Source organism: Stegostoma tigrinum, chromosome X (assembly GCF_030684315.1).
Source record: "Stegostoma tigrinum isolate sSteTig4 chromosome X, sSteTig4.hap1, whole genome shotgun sequence".
NCBI classification, from domain to species: Eukaryota; Metazoa; Chordata; class Chondrichthyes; order Orectolobiformes; family Stegostomatidae; genus Stegostoma; species Stegostoma tigrinum.
In genome coordinates this window covers 6,588,644-6,610,952 of record NC_081404.1, presented here as the reverse complement: position 1 = coordinate 6,610,952, position 22,309 = coordinate 6,588,644, and the positions used below count along the sequence as shown (strand labels likewise).

General features: G+C 39.8%; 1 protein-coding gene across 3 annotated transcripts in view; it reads right to left on the bottom strand.

Moving 5' to 3' along the window:
• The window catches only part of LOC125448288 (R3H domain-containing protein 2), a 265,250-nt gene that overhangs the window by 169,292 nt on the left and 73,649 nt on the right, over positions 1-22,309 (bottom strand). Inside the window, exon 1 of one of the 3 annotated variants that reach the window (XM_048523499.1) lies at positions 11,187-11,308. The exons of 1 other annotated variant lie outside the window; for it this stretch is intronic. The gene's annotated coding sequence lies outside the window, so the exon portion shown is untranslated. Of the gene's footprint in view, positions 1-11,092; positions 11,112-11,186; positions 11,309-22,309 lie in introns of those variants that run through there. One more of the 3 variants, XM_048523500.1, reaches the window with a different exon arrangement.

Here is a 22,309-nt window from a genome sequence, read left to right as displayed (position 1 = left end):
TTATAGCTATCACCACAAGGCAATCCATTGGATGTGTTCTTAAAATAACTTGAGTGTAAAATCTTCAGCTTTTCATGTTTGAGTAAACTGCTCAAGATCTAACTGCAGCACTGATCTTGATATTTAAGGGGAAACTGGAAGAATGTGGGAGAAAGTGAATATGGCCAGGGACTGTGTCAAGGCTAGGGAAAATCAGCAACAGGCAGCAATAGCCAGAAATCAGCAGATTTGTTCCCAGCAAATATGGGATGGGAACGCAAGGGGTTGGGAAGGCATTGGCATTCTTAGAGGGTAATAAAGCTACATTTCTTTTCATGCTGGATTTCCCCAAGTTGCTGTACAGCGACTGTAAAACTTAAATCAAACTCCTATTGTACTACGAGAGCATGATTTATGTACAGCAATGGCATCCTCCCACCATGACACACATGCAGCCCAAGATTGATCCATCATCGTAAGAACAGATTTAGTTGCATTCACTATTTTTCAGTGTGATCTCCTAACTTGCTCACTGGTCTTCATAATCTGTCACTGGAAGGAGATAATACCAAGGCTACCCTGTCTTTTGGAGGACCATGAAATATCTGGTATGGAAAAAGTCTGTTTTCATCCTCTAATGAGCAACAAGTTAATTGTACCTAGTGTGAACAAGTCAATCTCAGTAGACACTTACATTACTGTCACGGGGCCCGTAAATGACTTCTTCAGCTACCCACAAACTTCAGGTGTAGGGTTCTTGAGGTGCAATGGTAGTGTCTCTACCAAGCCAGGAGGCCTGTGCACACATCCCACTTGCTCCAGATGTATGTCATAACATATCTGAATAGGGTGTTTAGAAATATCCTCAACCTCTGAATGTGGCTATGAAATGAAGCAGGTAAATTTCACTGACATTGTTGAAGATGATTTCATTTGCAAATTTCCACAGGAGGGGTTATGTCAAGATTCCTACCCCTGATCCAGCACTCCCTGCTAGAAGCATATATAAGGAACTTCAGATGAGAGCTGGATCAAGTATTGCTGTGCTGACCCCAAATGGTCAAACTGACAACTCTGCTCACACAGGAAGAATACTCTAAGATGTTTGGGGGAAGTACCAAAATAGCTTCAGGGGGTGGGAGGAATAGAAAGAGAAGATTAAAAACTATTTTAGTTGATTAAATATAATGGTTTTTCCTTGATCAAATGTCTCAGCTCTTCCTTCAACTCCACTTCTGACCCTGTAATAGATCTTGTAACTAAGTGACACAACATCACTGTTTAAACCATGAATAATAAAATAAACAGGCCAAATCAAACTGGACAAGGTGAATGGAAAAATAGATTTAATACAAACATTAAAATCAATAGATCAAAGGATTGAAAAAAACTATAACAGCACAAAAATGACATCGAGATTGTTAGGATTGCTGACAATTAACATTGAAAGCTTCAAATAAAGCACTTCTTCATTCTCTTTTTCTGCATAGATTTAAATGTGTAATGGAAATTGATTAAAGGAATAAAGAAACATGAGCGCTATTTTCTGCCTTACTTAAAGGATGATTAAATTTTCTTGAAGCAGCTTACTCTACTGGGGCAACTAGCTAGCCTACAATGTGCAACAATTAAAACATTTGCTCTTCAACTTGTTAGGCTATCCTCTCCAGTGTGTGTGGACCCCTCTTTAGCACAAAATACTTTCTTAGGTAAAACAAACAATTTGTTCCCAGAGCCTGTCCCACTAATGGCATCCTTGAAAGGGTGCTTTGTTTCTAAAAGGAAGAAATGGCTAGCCCAATGGATTAATTGGCTCTTCATTCTGGGTCCTGTGCGTGTCAGTCTTTAACAGCAATTTAGCTTTCACACAATAGCCTCTGATTGGCTACTGATTGGCATTTTAATTTGGAAAGGTCATAAAATGATTGCTTTAGGGCTTTTGTGGCACAGTGGTAATATCTCTATCTCTGAGCCATAACATCTCTGAAGAGACTGATCAGAAAATAGTTGTAAAATGATTGCTATTAGACATTGACTATAACTAGACTAATGCAAGAGGAGACACTGTTCTAATAGAACATAGAACATAGAACAGTACAGCACAGAACAGGCCCTTCAGCCCACAATGTTGTGCCGACCATTGATCCTCATGGATGCACCCTCAAATTTCTGTGACCATATACATGTCCAGCAGTCTCTTAAATGACCCCAATGACCTTGCTTCCACAACTGCTGCTGGCAACGCATTCCATGCTCCCACAACTCTCTGCGTAAAGAACCTGCCTCTGACATCCCCTCTATACTTTCCTCCAAACAGCTTAAAACTATGACCCCTCGTGCTAGCCATTTCTGCCCTGGGAAATAGTCTCTGGCTATCAACTCTATCTACGCCTCTCATTATCTTGTATACCTCAATTAGGTCCCCTCTCCTCCTCCTTTTCTCCAATGAAAAGAGACCGAGCTCAGTCAACCTCTCTTCATAAGATAAGCCCTCCAGTCCAGGCAGCATCCTGGTAAACCTCCTCTGAACCCTCTCCAAAGCATCCACATCTTTCCTATAATAGGGCGCCCAGAACTGGATGCAGTATTCCAAGTGCGGTCTAACCAAAGTTTTATAGAGCTGCAACAAGATCTCACGACTCTTAAACTCAATCCCCCTGTTAATGAAAGCCAAAACACCATATGCTTTCTTAACAACCCTGTCCACCTGGGTGGCCATTTTAAGGGATCTATGTATCTGCACACCAAGATCCCTCTGTTCCTCCACGCTGCCAAGAATCCTATCCTTAATCCTGTACTCAGCTTTCAAATTCGACCTTCCAAAATGCATCACCTCGCATTTATCCAGGTTGAACTCCATCTGCCACCTCTCAGCCCATCTCTGCATCCTGTCAATGTCCCGCTGCAGCCTACAACAGCCCTCTACACTGTCAACGACACCTCTGACCTTTGTGTCGTCTGCAAACTTGCTGACCCATCCTTCAATCCCCTCGTCCAAGTCATTAATAAAAATTACAAACAGTAGAGGCCCAAGGACAGAGCCCTGTGGAACTCCACTCACCACTGACTTCCAGGCAGAATATTTTCCTTCTACTACCACTCGCTGTCTTCTGTTGGCCAGCCAATTCTGTATCCAAGCAGCTAAGTTCCCCTGTATCCCATTCCTCCTGACCTTCTGAATGAGCCTACCATGGGGAACCTTATCAAATGCCTTACTGAAGTCCATATACACCACATCCACAGCTCGACCCTCATCAACTTTTCTAGTCACATCCTCAAAAAACTCAATAAGGTTTGTAAGGCATGACCTACCCCTCACAAAGCCGTGTTGACTGTATTTGATCAAGCCATGCTCTTCCAGATGGTCATAAATCTTATCCCTCAGAATCCTTTCTAACACCTTGCAGACGACAGACGTGAGACTTACCGGTCTATAATTGCCGGGGATTTCCCTATTTCCTTTCTTGAAGAGAGGAATTACATTTTGGATTACAATGTTTGGATAATTTCAAATTGTTGAAGGCACAGCACAACTCTAATGGATAGTTGTCAGCGTCATACTCAGTTGGAAGAATTTGATGATAAACTGAAATTGTCTCATACTAATATCCCACACCGTGTTAAACATAAACCTCCTTCATCAATACCTCCCCTCCACCCATAAAATGTGCCCCATCAAAACTGACTCAAACCAGAGAGATCACTGCAAGTTTCAGCTTGGTTAAATAATATTCAATAATCAACTGCATTCCAAAATCTAAATTGGTTTCCTATTATCCGATTATTATTCGATTCACACTATACAGTTTTGTTCAACAGATTCCTTCCACTTTCTTTAGTTTGAAGCAGTAGAAGGCTGACACAGGATGCAACACATTTTGACTCATCTCACATTGTGACTAAGACAACTGCGACATAGCTGCAGTAATACAAATTTCTAATTCACATCCAATTTCAGAAATTCTTATTAATTCACTCACTTTCTGTCTTTATTTAATTCTAGGTCATTTGGCAAATCACTGGCTTGCCTTTTCCATAATAGGCCGAATGATTTTTCAGAGGAAGCTACTTCCCAGTGTTCGACTGCCTTGGGGCTCACTCACATAGGCAACGTACTAACTGACTGTTGCAGCACCATTTTCTCTAGGTATTGAGAAAACCAATGTTTGCAGCACAGATTTAAACACAAATAAAATCAACTCTAAATCTACTGGCACGGAGGAGGTCAGGCTAATGCTGGCAAATTTTCTTTACTCTTTGCGGCATTGTGTCAGCTCAGCATTACTCCAGCATAAGATTACTGATATGAGATGGACTTGCTAGATACAGGTCAACTCGGCAGAAATTTGGATTTGTCATAATTGAGCTACAGATTTGACCAATTTGATGATGAACAGTTAAGGAGAAAGTTGCTGTATCACAGCGGTTCCTCAACTCATACAGACCAAAGAGTCAAAGTGCCAAGTTGCCAATAACCCAGGCTATTTACTCCGGTAAATCAATTACTGTTAAATTAATTACAGGTAGAACAAATGGCACTGTATACCTTGGCACCTAACTTGCTAGCATGGTGGACGGTCACTCAACAGCACTACTGTTTTGCTAGCTTGATTACATTAGCTTCCAGACAGACTCCAAGTGCCATTGTGTTTATACATATTCCATCATGCTGGTGCGGTATGATAACTCAGTATTGAGCATTGGTGCCTTATAGCAAGGGGCCCAGGTTCAATTCCCAACTTGGGTGACTGTCTTTGTGGAGTTGTATGTTCTCCCATATCTGCACGGATACCCTCTAGGTGCTCTGGTTTTCTTTCTCAGGCCAAAAATGTGCAGGTTAGGTGGACTGGCCATGTTAAATTGCCCACAGTGTCCAGTGATATGCAGGCGAGGTGAATTAGCCATGGGAAATACAGGGTGGGTCTGGGTGGCATGACCTCCAGAGGTTTGGTGCGGACATGATGGGCTGAATGGCCTCTTTCTGCACTGTAGGGATTCTATGATCATGCACATGTCTGCAGCAATTTTTGAGGTAGCCTAAATATGCACATGCATATCGAATGTGCTCTGTCCAACATCCATTCCTTCTATCTACTGGCTTACAGATTACTAAAAGTTCCATGCTGATAGCTCTGGAGTTAAACAGCTATTTCAGTATGAAATATGACATTATTGGCATCAGTTTTTGAAGTCATAGAGTTATACAGCATGGAAACAGACCCTTCGGTCCAACGTGCCCATGCCAACTAGCTATCCTAAATTAATCTAGTTCCATTTGCCAGCATTTGGCCCATATCCCCCTGCACCCTTCCTATTCATATACCCATCCAGATGCCTTTTAAATGTTGTAATTGTACCCACTTCCACCACTTCCCCTGGCAGTTATTCCATACACTCACTACCCTCACCATAGAAATCCCTTAGGTCCCTTTTAAATCTTTCCCCTCTCACTTTAAGCCTATGTTTTGGACTCCCCTACCCTAGGAAAAAGACCTTGTCTATTCAACTAATCTAAAGTCTTCATGATTTTACAAACTAATACCCAGTTCCTATGTTTCTAAAAGCAAAAAGGAGGAGACAGAGAGGAAAAAAAGATAGGAGAATAATAATGTAAATCAAAGAACTGTGGGTGCTGAAGATCTGAAACAGAAACTGCTGGAGAAAATCTGTGGAGAGAAAGCAGAATTAGCATTTTCAATCCAGTGAGAGAATAATAATAAAGTTTAAGTTAAAGTTAAGGTTAGGTAAATATGGTTGAAAAAGTATGAGGAGGAGCAGCAGCAGCCGTGCCACCGACTAAAATGGGACCCAATGGCAAGACTGCTTTTTATTTTGTGCATAGACACAATGTTACTGCATCACCAAGCTACAGACTGGCTCAGGTAGGTCTCAGCACAAATAACTCAAAGTTCAGAATTAGCAACTCAGTACCAGGATTTGGGAACACATTTATGCCATGCATGAAGATAGCTGTACATGCTCTTTTAAGAATGAATTCTTTGATTGTGGGCAACAGTAACAAGGCACTATTTGTTGGAAATTCCCATTTGCTCCAAGCATATTGAAACTCAGTTGTATCGTGCAGGACAAGTGACGTGTCGACCAGGTTCATTTTCCTTAACGATCCTGCAAACAAATTTGAGTTTTCAGAGCTTTTTTTAAGCATACCATGATCCAGCTAAAAAAGATGTATATTTTATATGGAATACTTAAGTGTCAATCATAGCTTAGTGGGTAGTAGGGCTCATTGCACCACATCCCTCACCATAAGTCTGTGCACTTAATTTAAGCTGACATCCGGGCTGTTTTAAGAGAATACTGCATGTGATTAGAGCTGCAATCTTTTTGGATAAGATGTTAAACAAAATTTCAATTTGCCCTCTTAAATAGAAATAAAAGATCCCATGTCACTATTTCAAGGAGAACTCCCGTATCTTCTTTCATGTCTTTCCTAACTGTCACTCTTCAAATCAACATCATTGAAGCAAATTATTTGGCCAGAATCTCATTTTTATTTTTGGCATCTTGGCATGCACAAAATTTTCTGTGCTCTTCCCTCCGTAGTGACAGTGACTACACTGCGGGAAGTAATTTAAGCACTGTGTGTTGGCTTCTGTCACATAAATGCAAGCTGACTTTTGGCTTCCATATTGTGCCCCCGAATCCTTTCCATGATGCTAAAGAAGTAGGGAAGGAAACTTTCCATGCAAAAATGTTCAAACCCCAAACAGGGTAAATATTGGTTGAAAGTGTAGAAAATAAAGTAACATCCAAAAACTACTCACTCTTGGCAGCAAAACACTTTGTTGAGTGTGGCAGGACCTAACAGAGCACAACTTGGCCCTTTGCATTATATTTAAAAGCATTTCATATTTTAGCCAATATCTCTACCTGGGAATTTTCTTTTCATCCACAAGTACATAATGCTGCTTTTCAGTATTGTGGCAATCACGTACAGAGGACTTCACTTTGGCCAGTACTTTTATCCAGAATGACTCTCAATGATTCTAGCACCTTTAAGGTAACAAAGCATTCCAAGGCACATTATACAGGTGTTGTTCAACAGGGAGCAAAATGTGGTTTGAAGTGAAAGTGAGGTGGCATTTGCCCATTTACACACCAGGCTGTGGAGGAAACACTATCAAACATACAACAAAATCTGCTTTGGTAATACCTACTCTCCTGTATGCCTGTGAGACACAGGCTACCTCCTAAACAATTTCACAAGCTCCACATATGATGCATTTAGAACATCATGGCCATAAAATGAGAGGATAAAGTGCTCAACACTGAAGCACTTCCAAACAGCAGAAATAACTGCAATTGAAGTGTTCCATCATCAGCACAGATAGCGTGAATATGCAGTATATATGGCTGACAATAAATCCCAAAGGCAGTCACCACTTAAACTTGAACACCATGAGGTGAGCAGAGATGAAGATTCAAAGAGTCCTTGAAGGTGAACCTCAGGAAATGTATTATGTTCACCAATGGCTGGGAGAAAAACATACAGGAAAGAACTGCCTGACGAACAATCTTAAGTATTGGTGTTGTTTCCTCCAAACAGCTAATACAGGCAGCTAAGCACAAAAGACAAGCTAGAAAGTTGGCATTCCCACCAGAATCAGACAATTCATTCTTGACCACGCTGTGGAAAGCCACACAGATCTGTAATTGGGCTCCATAGCCCACATCAGAACGCGCAATAGATGACTTGATGCAAATAATCAGCCACAGTCAAGAACGAAAGGACATTGAAGATGACAAATGCACATCAAGCAGAAATGGGTAAATAAAAAATTCTATCTTACTTCAAATTAAAATAATAATTATTTAGACACAGCAACTCTGAAATCAAATACTACACAAGTTGTAAGCACATACTGGGACTGCAGCAGGAATGTAAAGGCCCATTAAAGAGTCTGCAATTGCACACATCGGTTTGTGTCAGCATGACAGACATTTTTATTGCATAAGTTTATATGTATAACATAGACCAATACATGCACATGGTGTGACATGACTCAAAGTCTCAAAACTGCACGTAACAATTGTACTAAAACACTGAATCTATCAGCAGTATTTAACAGAGCTGTACAAGTAGGATTGTTTCCCTTTGAAAACCAGCATAGGTGACACCATTCATCTTTGATGTTTCATTTTGCATTGGCTTTTCCCTCCCATTTTTGTGGTCATCTGGCTCAGTCTCCCTTCACTCAGTCCTGGCTCTTGCATTCACTAAGATTTCTAGTGCAAGCAACAGAAGAATGAATCAGCAGGAGTCCTAGAGGGCAGCGTGGGATGCTTCAACTCATGGGAGAAAGGCTGCTGATGTGATGCGGTTGGACAATAAGGGATTCTGCAAGGTAATATTTCAAAACCACTCTCCATAACAACATTCCACTTCCAGAAAACAGCAATTACTTCAACAGAAAACTGATTGGGAAGCTGACCAGCCCATCTAAATATTAAAGCTTTTAACCAGCCTATAAAATTAAGATATTCTTTCATTACACAGTCTGCCCAAAAGTCATTTGTTGTGTAGCTATAACAAATGAGATGTGATTTTAAAAAATACACTGTGCTTCAGAATACTCCACCATTCATAATATTTGATGAATAAACTTAAAATTTTGAAAAGATATTTATGCTTTTTACACAGAAATGCTGCTGTAATCCTTCCAGGGCTCATAGAGAAGAACATTAAAATTTCTAAGATGCAAGAGCTCACAGTTAGGAGGTGCTTCCCTGAAAACAATACGCCATCACTTTCTAAAAATAACAATGGATTTAGACAGGGGTTTCACTGCAATTCTCCACTAGGTAGCTTCATGTTCATTGGTGTTCGGCATTGGCCAATCAGACTCTCGCCTTTGCAGCAACACTAGGCAGTCAAGTTAACTAGTTGCAGGGATTTTTCCGGTTGTGATAGTTTGCAAGACCAGAGAGTATCAAATGTCTCCACTGTACTCAATGAGGACTCCAGAAGGTACTTGTGAAAAAATGTGAAATCTGAAACAAATACTTAATTATTTAGTGTGTCAGAACACATTCCTCAAAACCATTGATAAAAGTGAGGTGAAATAGTCAAATGAATAGGATCACCAAGAATATTATTCAATACTGAGCCTCACAGGAGGTCATACTTGAAGCTAATAGCTGGAATTTTCCCTCACTAGTATTTGTTCGTTGAGATCCCTGTAACACATGAATAAATAATTCTTCCACTCATTTTGTTCATTCAGTTGCCTGCTTTGCTGTGACCTACTTATAGACACCCTTATTCCATACAATATCAAGACAAATCAGGACTGCAGGACAAGTCAGCTGCATTCATACTAAATAGAACACATTTTTGCAAACAAAGATGAACCACATTTTAAATTCGTTTCAACAAAGAGGCACAGAATTATACAGCAGATAGCTACTGACAATATGAAGATTCCAATGCACCTGAATCTAACAGCATTACTCTCATATTTCTTAAAAGGCCCAAATAACAACTTAGATGACCAAAGTACTACAGTCTAGTGTTAAACACTGGAAAGATTGTGCAGAACTGTGAAACTATATACAGAAAATGCTAATTTATCCAGAAGCTTCACTACTCCTGACGAGGTATTACAAGGCCAAACAGACATGATATCTGACCAATATAAAGGTGTTTCAGCTGCTCAGGCCCCAGGATACCAAACAATGGAGAAATCACAAAAACTCTCCATGTTCACAGGACTACGTGCCACAATTGTTTAGTAACTTTAAATCAATCAACAGCATTAAATGCTATATTTTCTTTTATAATACAACAAATGTTGGTGGGATTATTACTGAAAGGTGATGTCGGGAGACACAAAACAATTCAACGTTGAACACTTCAACATAATCAGGCCATACTCCAAGTAAAATAAGCCTGAATGAACCACACTTTGGATTGCTTAAGCAATTAAAGAATTGCAAACTACTTTTACTGTACCTCAATATATTAACATCACCCTTTTCTACAGCTTTGCATTCACTTACAAGTGAGAAACACTGAAAACAGTTTGAGAAACAGGGTTGATAATCCCACAGCACTGCAGTCATACTGTTATACCACAATATTGTATTGAAAAAAAAGAAAACATTAGGGCTGGATGCATACTCAAATTTTTCTACAATGGAATGATACTTTTATAACATAGGCATCATACAAATGATCCAAATGATATGTATGTTTGTGCCACATTTTTTAAGAAATGTTGATTTGTACACCTTAACTGTTAATTATTCAATGTTCAGTATGTCGAAATGTACCAAAAACAGTTTTTAAATGTGAAAAGCAATTTTAATTCTAGCTGTATAGATACAAAGTACAGTCACCCATTTTTGATGCATCAGCACATAACAAATGACAATTAACCTCCTTTGCACAGATGGTACTGGGAAGTTCCCATTGTTTTAAATTAACAATTAACCCTAAGACAAAACAGGCCTTTTTTGGTTGCAATTAAAGAACATGATTTCCTTATGCACTGACAGATGCTGATCATGTATAACTGGATGGGAGAGATGTTGGAGAGTCTCTTTCTATTTCAGGTGGAATAAAATAAGGACAGTATGGAATATAATGCTATAAGTTTCTCATGGATGCCCTTTGACAAGGCTTAACTGGTACTCAATAAGATACCATTGCTCCCGAGTAATTTACAAAAACACATTATAACCACTCACAGCAGCTTTAAAAACCAATCAGCATTTTGTACTGGATGTAATCACTTGTTTACACACATCTGGAATTTCATTAAAAATGAATACGCACTGAGGAAAGTATTGTCACAAGGTCCAGACAATCAAGTTTGGAACCTGGGGAGAAAAGTGAATGAGAAAGGGAACAGGAAGAGAACCAAGGAAAGTGACAATCCTAAAACAATATCTGAAACAATACAGTAATGTGCAATACTTAAACACAAAGTGCCTCTCATTTAACACACAATGAGATACTTATCATTTTGTGAATTTCAGGCATGCCATGCTTTAAAGTCAATCAAATTTCTACTGTGGATGACAAATAAAGCTATATCTAATTAGCTTATTCCAAGATTTAAAGATAAAAAAGATCCATATTTAACACAACCTTAGTATACTGCATCTGAAATTTCAAGAACAGGCCAGTGTCAGCTGCATTATCAAACAACTAAAACAGCTTCTAAAAATTTAAATCAACTCACCACAGCATTATGTGTTGCCTTATATTGGAACAGACATTGTGCTTACAAAAGGGAGCTTTCCTTATTCAAATCAGTTGGATCGTAACATGCTAAGCATCCAGTTCACCAAAGCCTTCTCTTTGAGAAAGCCCCCATTACAGCTATGACAAGCCAATTGTTCTTTCGAGGAGCTCAGAATCAGACTTCCTCCAGCTGCTGAATGAGAGGTCACCGGGAGCCGTGCCAAATTTGAGCACTTCACAGATACAGATACACTATGTTCCTTTTCGTAGGAGCGTCACAATGCACAGCTATTCCTTCCCCTGTGCTTATTTTAGCCCACACGAGATGATTTACCGAAAATCAATGCAGAGCCTTCTCTGTGCGCTTGCAAAAAAAAACGTTTCATTCAAACCGACAGAGCAGCTGCTGTTAGCTCTGTTCACAGACCTTCCCATTTGTGGAAAGCAACAGCCTCCCATTAGATGTTTTTCTCCTTTAATAACTACTCACTACAAAATTGTTACCATTCCAAATTGTGTCAAATGGCTTGAATATGGCAACGTCTCAAGAGCAAGTCTGGAACAGTGAGACTGTAAAAAAGGGCAAAGAGAAACCGACTGGATGAGCTCTTCCCATATTATTATATCTATGAATCAGCCTGCACCCGAACATCTTTGGACACAACAACTTCTCCCATACCTGAAACAGGAGAGACAGCAAAGCAAAAAAATCCTTGTCCTCTTTTAACATTGCATAACATCTTCAAACCAAAAAGAAAACCCAATGTTGCAAGACAATAACATCAGATTTTGGGGGCTTGGACGTAAAAGAAAATACTTCATGATGAAATTTATCTGGAGGCTGCACAGAAGCTCCTCGGTTCTTTGTAAAACTTCCAGGTAAAAAGCACTTCATATTCAACAAACAATAATAACTGATCTGAGATTGGCAAGAATGACAAACTCATTTTCATGTAGTAGTTAAGATAAATAGCACTCAAGGGGAATCTAGATAAGGAGGAGGAAGAAGGATGAATTAGATGACAGAGGATGAGAGGAGACTTGCCTGGATGCATAAAGGTCATTATGAACTGGTCGGGCTAAATGGTCTGCTTTGTGTTGTACATCTTCATTCAGACAAAACCATCAGTTGTGGGGAAAAAAAACCTCTCAGAGACATTGTTCGGTGGCACAGACCTGATCAACAAGTTAACCTTTTAACAGATTTTATATTTTGTACAATTAAGGGTGAAGCCGTGGGTACTTTCAGATGCCAATCAAAAAAGCATTAAATCCCAAAGAATTCAGCAATATCACTTTTAATGTCACAGACTGTTGATCACAAGCGTAGCAGGTGACACTGACCTCATATCAAGATCAGTCAGGGCTAACTCTTCATCTATGTTCCCAAAGGATATTTTTTGCCAGAATGTCTGCTTCTGTCTTTACTGACAGGATTTACCCTCCCTGGTGCATCAGTAGAATATGTTCACAAAACTGAACACAGCAGTTGAAGGCTAGAAAAGTTTCAGCTTAATAAATAAGAATTACTCATATGTCACAACCGTGAGGTAGATGATCTACAAATTTAACAATCTCCCCTTGACATTCACACGTGACACTCACATGCTATGAATGAATAATTTTTCAAGACTCCCCATGGTTTGACAAAATGTTAGAGAACAAAGTACACATAGCACTGTTGCCACGAAGAGGGCTGACCATGGGAAATCAGGCATGCCAGCAAGCTTGAGTGACAGCATCAAATTTGTGCACTAATTATCAGTATTGTGCTGGAATAGACAAGTGTCAGGGCTTTACACCAATGTTCTAAACCAAACCAAACCAATCCTTTTTGGAAATTTCTGCAACTTTTCTTCTATTTACAGAAGGCTGAAGTAGCCTCATGCAGTTTGAACTCAGTCAATATACCTGAAAAGAATCAGGGTTGGCCTCCCAATCAGCACTTTGGGGAAACTAAATCCAGACCTTTATCTACAAATGTGTGATATATTGCACAAAGCCTAGTCTCTCATCGCCATGCATAGAGCATGATCAAGGTTCCTTCCTTAAGGGATCTGCACTTTTTAAACAAGTGAAGTATACAATATAGGATAGACAAGAAAGGTAGCCCTAAACATATTCACATGTTGAGAAGGGGATCTCTGGCTAACACCACCAATCAATAATGGGTGAAAATGAATTGAAGGTGATCTAATGAAAAGTCATTCATATAATGCACTATTCCCACATGGAAGAAGCGAACAAGATTAGATCCCAAGGACCTTCCAAAGTCATTCTTCAACTAACTGTGAAGAGACACAAATCTGTGGTTTCTCCCAAGCTGTGACAGAAACTGCCTCTGCTCTCTCTCCTTAGTATAAAAGAGATCACACATTTTGTGTGCACAATACTGCCATGCACAATTGCTCCCATTCTTAGAAGGATGCCTACAGTTTTGTTTTTAAAAGAATGACGAGACAGAATATAGGAAAGAGATAGATGCTTGTTGTCATGGTGCAACCTCTCCCTCAATATCAGCAAAACTCAAGGGCTGATCATTGACTTCAGCAAGCAAGGAGGAGGTCGTGCCCTATCTACATCAATGGAGCTGAGGTGGACAGGGTCGACAGCGTCAAGTTCTCAGGAAAGATGATAACCAACAATCTGTCCGACCACCCATGTAGATACGACAGCCAAGATGGCACAACAACACCTCTTCTTCCTCAGGGGACTAAGGAAATTCAACATGTCCATAAGGAAGGGTTCTGAAGAAGAATCACAGGACCCAAAACGTTAATTCTGTTTTCTCCTCCACAGTTGCTGCCAGACCTGCTGAGCTTTTCCAGCAACTTTGTTTTTGTTCCTGATTTACAAGATCCACAGTTCTTTTGGTTTTTATTATGTCCACAAGTACCTTCGCCAACTTTTACAGATGTGCCATAGAAAGCATTCTATCCGGGTGCATCACGGCTTGGTATAACAACTGCTCTTGCCAAGACTATAAGAAAGTACATGGAGTTGTGAACACAATCTGGGCCATCACACAAGCTAGCTTCCCATCCATTGACTCCATCTGTACTTCCTGGTGCTGCGGAAAAGCAGCCAACATCAAAGACCCCTCGCACCCCAGTTATAATTTCTTCTAACCTTTCCTGTCAGGCAGAAAATACAAAAGCTTAAAGACAGGTACCAACAGGTTCAAGAACAATTTCTTCCCTGCTATTAGACTGTTAAATGGACCTCTCTAATTTCAAATCTAATGCTGATCTTGCTTTTGTACACCTCCTGTGCAACTGTAACTTTGTACAACTCGCTCTGTTCACCCTATGATATGTCTATCCTTGTATGTTGTGATCTGCCTGCTCACAAAACAAAATCTTTCACTGTACTTAGGTAAATGTGCAAACAATAAACTCAAATCAAATCAAAGTCAAATCAAAATAAATTCTAAATTTCAAACTCTCAAGCATATGACCTGGTTTCTGTCACTAATAGGTTAACATTTACTCATCTCTAGGGAAAGAAATAGAAATATGAATGAACATGACAATAAAAAATCCTCTAGAACATTTTTAAAATTAGATTTCAGCTCATGGTTTAAGCAACAGGGGAAAAATAATACAACAAAGCATCATGGTCCTTCAAGGTTCAGTAGTTCAATATCGTTAATTATTAATAAAGCCAAAAAATGTAAACAGGAGTCATCTCACTTTTGCAGAGCATACTGACAAGGTAGCCAGCAACTGTCTTCAACTACATTCATTTGGTGCATAGCTGCAGTTTGCAATGAACCAGTTCTGTCAGATCCTAGAGTTCAATGAGCAAAGGCGAAGCAAAATCTAATTCAACTGAATATTTACAATGAATTACTCAAGGTGAGAACTGATGCAATGTTTGATTCTAATGATCTGATTCAGTCAAAATCATGTTCATCTAACTCAGAAACATCAACATTTCTCTGCTGGTTGATGTACCTTACTAGGCTAGAGTCTAATGTTAAAATATGCCATAATGTTGAGAACAGTCAAAAACAACAAAGTTAAATATTTTATCAGAAGTTAAATTGTTTGACACTGCAGTACAAAGCCCATAACAATATGGTTCACTCGTATAGGATCAACCATGACAACAATTCTGTTCACACTTTGTTTGAATGGTTAAGAACAAGTATGTAGTGGTCTATATGATTTTATATCAACTAGTAAAAGGGAAATAAAGTATTGAAGCAATTATTTTCATTCAAACTACCATCACACATTTTGTAGAAGAATACAATCAGTATTTAATAAATGACTTGCTCACTGGCACTAAGTTTGGATTCCGCAAGAACCAGTCAGTTACTGATCTCATTCCAGCCTTGATTCAAGCATGGGCAAAACAGCTGAATTCCAGAGGAGAGGAATAAGTGACTGCCCATGCCATCAAGGCCATATTTGACAGAGTGTGGCGTCAAGGATCCCGAGCAAACCTGGAGGCAATGAAAACAGGGAAAACTCTCTTCTGGTTGAAGTCAATTTGTTACAAAAGATGACGGTTGTGGCTGTCTGAAGCCAGTCATCTCAACTCCAGGGTATCACTGAAAAAGCTCTTCAGGGTCTCCAAGGCCCAAACATCATCAGCTGCTTCATCAATGACCTTCCCTCCATCATAAGGTGAGAAGTGGGGATGTTCACACATGATTACGCAGTGTTTAGCACATTCATCATTCCTCAGATACTGAAGCAGCCTGCGTCCATTTGCATCATGATCAGAACAACACTGAATCAGACAGTCATACCACACACAAACAGACTGTTCAGTCCAACCCGTCTATGCTGACCAAGTTTCCCCAAACTAAACTAATCCCAGGACGGAGGTGATGGTCTGATGGTATTATCATTAAGCCTATTAATCCAGAGAATCTGGTATTATTCTGAGGACCTGGATTCAAATCCTGCCACAGCAGATGGTGGAATCTGAATTCAATAAAAACCTGAAATTAGAAGTCTAATGATGACCATGAAACCATTGTCGATTATCAGGAAAAGACAATCTGGTTCATGAATGCCCTTTAGGAAGGAAACTGCTGTCTAGCCTACATGTGACTGTGGACCCACAGCAAAGTGGGTGACACTTAATGCAATGAAGGATGGGTAATAAATACTGGCCAGTCTAGTGACACCCACATCCCATGAATGATAAAAAATATTGCCTGTGTTTGGCCCATAGCCCTTTACACTTTTCCTATTCATGTACCTGTCCAAATGTCATTTAGCTATTGTAAACATACTTACATCCATCACTTCCTCTGGCAATTGATTCCACATATGAACCATTCTCTATTTGAAAAAGTTGCTCTTTTAAATCTTTCTCCTCTCACCTCAAAAATATGCCCCTTAGTCCTGAAATCCCCTAACTTAGGGAAAAGATCTTTGGTATTCACCTTATCTATGTTCCTCATGATTTTATAAAACTCCATAAGGTGACCCCTCAGCTTCCTACACTCCAGTGAATGCAGACTTTGGCCAATACGTGGCAAGAGCAAACAAGCATTTGGAGGAACAGCAGGAGAATGGATTTGGAGAGGCACGGTAGGCATAGGGGGTTGCATCTGGACGGGGAGGAGTATGAGGTGGGTGAGACCGAAGAGAGTGAGGGCAGAGGGATCTGGAGGGAGTGGGAGGCAGTGGGTCTGAACAGGTTGATTAAAAATGTCCTACAATGAGCTCAACGTCACAAAAGAAAGCCCAGTTCAAGTGTACTCAGAATTTGCATGTACCATAATGCTGAATCCTTTAACCCAGAAGTCCTTACCTGGGCATTTTGCACTGGGGAAAATGCTAAAGTTCATTATGTAAAATTTAATAGCAGAGTACTTGGAAAACAGTGACAGAATTGGAAAGCATCAGCAAGGATTTACCAAAGGAAAATTATGCTTGACAAATCTACTGGAATTTTTTGCAGATGTAATCAGTAGAGATGATAAGGGGGGGAGCCAGTGGATGTTGTTTACTTAGACTTTCAATCGGCTTTTGATAAAGTCCCACATAAGACACTAGTGTGTAAAATTCAAGCACGTGGGATTGGGGGTAGTGTCCTAAAATGGATAGAAAATGTTTGGCAACAAACAGTAGGAATAAACAAGTCTGTTTCTGAGTGGCAGGCAGTGACAAGTGGGGTACTACACGGATTAGTGCTTGGACCCTAGCTATTCACAATATATGTTAATGATTTAGGTGAAGGAACTCAATGTAATATCTCCAAGTTTGCTGATGTCACAAAGGTAGGTGGGAAGGTGCACAGTGAGGAGGATACAGAGATGTTTTGTTGTGACTTGGCCAAGCTGAGTGAGTGGACAAACACATGGCAGACAAAATATAATGTGGATAATTGTGAGGTCATCCACTTCGGTGGCAAAAGCAGGAAGGCAAATTATCTGAATGGTGATAGATTGGGAAACAGGGAGATGCAAAGGGACTGAGTCTCCTTGTACACATGTTGCTGAAAGTAATCATGGAGGTACAGCAAATGGTGAAGGCGGCAAATGGTCTGTTGGCCTTCATAGCAAGAGGATTTGATTACAGGAGCAAGGATGTCTTGAATTGTACACGGCTTTAGTGAGGCCATACCCACGATATTTATACAGTTTTGATCTCCGTACCTGAGGAAGGATGTTCTGAGTATGGAGGGTGTGCAACGAAGGTTTGATTGATTCCTGAGATGACAGGAATAATGCATGAAGAGAAACTGGATCACTGGGGTTTAGAAGAATGGAAGGTGGGAGTAGGAATTTCAGAAACCTGTAAATTCTAACAGGACTGTTCAGGATGAATGCTGGAAGGATGTTCCCAATGGCAGGGGAGTCCAGAACCAAGGACCACAATCTACGGGGTAGGCCATTTAGGGCTAAAATGAGGAGAATTTTCTTCACCCAGAGAGTGGTGAGTAATACAGCATGTAAACAAACCCTTCGGTCCAACTAGTCCATGCCGTCAACAATCCCAAACTAAACTAGTCCCACCTGCCTGCGCTTCCATATCTCTCCAAACATTTCCTATTCATGTCCTTACCCAGATGTCTTTTAAACGTTGTAACTGTAACTATATCCAACATTTCCTCAGGAAGTTCACCCCATACACGAACCACCCTCTGTGTAAAATAATCACCCCTTTTGTCTTTTTAAAACCTTTCTCCTTAAAAATATGCCCCTAATCTTGAAATCCCGCAGCCCAGGGAAAAGGCACCTGCCATTCACACTTTCCATACCTCTCATAATTTTATTAACCTCAACAAGGTCAACCCTAAATCTCCTATGATCCAGTGAAAAAGGTCCCAGCCTATCCAGCCTCTATCTGACTCAAACCCTTTATTCGCAGCGACATCTTGGTAAATCTCTTCTGAGCCCTCACAGCTTAATAATATCCTTCCTTTCAGAGATCAACCAGAACTGGACACAGTGCTCCAGAAGAGGGCTCGCCAACATCCTGTACAGCCTCAACATGACATCCCAACTCCTATACTCAAAGGTCTGAGCAAAGAAGGCAAATGTGCTAAATGTCTTCGTAACCACCCTGTCTACACGTAATGCAAAGTTCAACGAACCATGTACCTGAACCCCTAGGTTTCTCTGTTCTACAACACTACCCAAGGCCTGACTTTTAATTGTGTAAGTCCTGCCCTTGTTTGTTTTGCCAAAATGTGACACCTGTCATTTATCCAGCCCATTGACCCAACTGATCAAGATCTCTATGTAATCTTAGACAACTTTCTTCACTGTCCACTAATTTTGGCATCATTCACAAATATATAACCATGCGTTCTATGTTCTCATCTAAATCATATAAATGACAAACAAAAGTGGACCCAGCACCAAATCCTGTGGAACATCATTGGTAACAGGCCTCCAGTCCAAAAAACAATGCTGCACCATCACTCTCTGTCGCCTGCCGTTAAGTCAATTTTGTATGCAATTAACAAGCTCACCTTGTATCATGTGATCTTATTTACTAATTAGTTTACCATGCAGAACTTTGTCAAAGGATTTACTCAAAGTCCAAATAAACAATGTCTACCGCTCTGCCCTCATCAATCTTCTTGGTTACTTCCTCATAAAACTCAAGCAAGTTTGTGAGACACAATTTCCCTCACACAAAGTCATGCTGACTATTCCTAACCATTCCTTGTCTCTCCAAATGCATATAAATCCTATCTTTCACACTCACTTCCAACAATGTTCTCACCACCAAAGTCAGACTCACTGTAGTTTCCAAGCTTCTCCTTACATCCCTTCATAAATGAAGGCACAACATTAGCCACTCTCCAGTCATCAGGCACCTCACCTGTAGTTATAGAGGGTACAAATGTTTCTGCAAGGGGCCCTTCAATTTCCTCCCTAACTTCCAGAGATACACTAGATCAGGTCCCAGAGATTTGTCCACTTTTATATTTTCTAAGATCTCCAGCACTTCCTCTTCTGTAATGTGAACTGTTTTCACAACATCAGTATTTATTTGTGAGTTCTCTAGCCGCCATTTCTTTGTCCACATTCAAAGCTGAAACAAAGCATTTATTAAATAGCTCTCTAATCTCCAGAGGTTCAACTCAAAGGCAACCTCTTTGATCTTTAAGGCACCCTACTCTGACTAGTTGCTCTCTTGCTCTTAATGTAAACATGTATCGCATATCTCCCTTTACCTTCCTGATCTCCCACTGAAGAATGCTACTATACTCTTTACACTGTTCAAGAGATTAATTTGAACCCAGAGGTACCACAGTGTGGAGCTGGAGGAGCACAGCGGGCCAGGCAACATCAGAGGAGCAGGAAAGTTGATGTTTCAAGTTTGGGACCCTTCTTCACTTGAACCCAGTTACTTATCTCTATGATTCTTTTTTATTCTTGACTAGAACCTCAACATCTTTATTTATCCATTTTTCTCTAATACAACCAACCTTACCTTTCACTCTAACAGGGACATAATGACTGAACTCTCATTGTCACACTTTTGAAAGCCTCCCACTTATCAGACGTCCGACAGTCTACTCCAATCAACTTTTGAACGTTCTTATCTCATACCATTAAAATTTGCCTAACTCCAATCAAAAACTTTAACTTTTATGAGAGGCTTATCCTTTTCCATAACTATTTTAAAATAAATGGAATTATGATCATGAGGCCCAAAGTGTTCCCCTACTATCACTTCAGTCACATGCCCTTAAAGTAGCCATGCACTTCTCTATATGTTCTTTCATCATCGCAAAGCCAAAATCACACCTTACAACACTATAATTGTACCTACAACACATGGGCTGCAGCACTTCAAGAAACTACCTCACTATAACCTTTTCAGTGGCGCTCACATCCCATGAACTAATTAAAAATGTCAAGAAGAAAGGATCCGAGGCCCAACCATGCTGGTCACAGACATCATCACCAAGAGTCATACCCTCCAAACTGTTAATTCAGATTAGCACAAGATATAAACCAAATCTTTCCAAAAAGGATATTGACTGATCAGTACTAGAACTGCAATATCGAGCATTGCAGAAGTATTCACCTCAGTTGTAGTCCAGGGATTTACATTCTATACCAGGAATCAATGCAGAAATAGAGACACAAAAAGGTTAAGATATACTACTCTCGGTAATTCAACCAAGATATTCTGTGGAACTCTTCAGCAACTCATATGTTCAAGCTAGTTGTTGTGAATATTGTATCAGCAAAATCCTACAAACTGCATTTCCAAGCCCAGAAAAATAAAATCCTCATGCCAAATTTCCACTTAACAGAAACAATTCAGATTTTATAGCAGCATGGGCAACTTATTTCTCATATCACTTCCTCTTCAAACATAAACCTGATCTAATCTAGATTGCACGTATTACACAAACCCAACAAGCAGCTAGTGTTTACCTCTTGTAAAACGTTGGAGATATGCCCTACTTTGCAAGTGCAGGTAAGCAGTCTTTGAAAATCAACCCTTTAGAAAATAGGCAACACTGTAAGAGCTTTTACACCTTTTTTTAAAATGTATTGGCACCATCATTTTTTATGACAAATACATAGAAGATTTATTGATGCTTAAGATGTCCTGCTGCAATGTCACATTATGGTTGACATTCCAAGATTGCTGAACCACAAACAAACATGACTGCAACAGACCAATTTAATATATTAAAACTCTAACTGACCCTTCACCATTCTCTTCTACAATGTTACGCCATTTCCAATTTGGAAGGTAAGTGGATTTTTGCACTACTTCTTCCAAGCTAGCCTACATGCACAGATACAACCTACAAGAAACAATCCTCCAATTAATGTTCCTCTCTATGTCCCTCCCCAATTCGTATGAAGCAAAAACTTAGTCAATTCAAAGAATGCGGTCAAAGGTGAACCACATCCCAGCTCAGCATGGAGTGCTTTAGACCACAGCATTTCCTGTAATATTGGCAAATATTATAACAGTATTTACCTTAAGAAAAGCACCTGACAACATTTAGTGAGGTTTAAAATTCAAGTCTGAATATAGTTCAAATGCTCTGCATCACAATTGATGCTATAAAACATAACCAAAGCACCCAGGGCAACTTGTGGCATTGCAAATTATCTTTTCTGTTTGAATTTAAACTTAAAGTATATACTATGATGAAGGGCATTGTTTTGTGGCCTTCACAGAAAAATCAACAAATCACAGAATGTGACCCCAAAATGTCAGGGAAAACACTCACAATCCACTGCTATAAAAATACAATTTGCCATTCGATTACTGAAGAGGATTATGACCATCACCTGAATTGATTGGAGGTTCTTGTGGCGCAGTGGTATTATCCATAACTCTGGGCCAGAATGTCTAGGTTCGAGTCCCACCTATCCCAGCTGTATCACAACATGTCTGAACATGCTGATTGAAAAAAATATCTGAGCTATATGGCTAACAGAATTCAGTTCACTATTAATATCGGACTTTTAAGTACATCACAGGGATTAAGAATTTAGTTTGAGGAGTTAAAGCAGTCAAGTTATCCTGAACGCTTTGTATGTAACATACCGTACTTTTTTCAGGAATAAAAACAAATGCTACACAACCTCTTAAAATGAGATTCAGCAGCAATGACTCATAGGAGTGAGCTGCAGCCACCTACACACAGCTGTCAATAGATTTC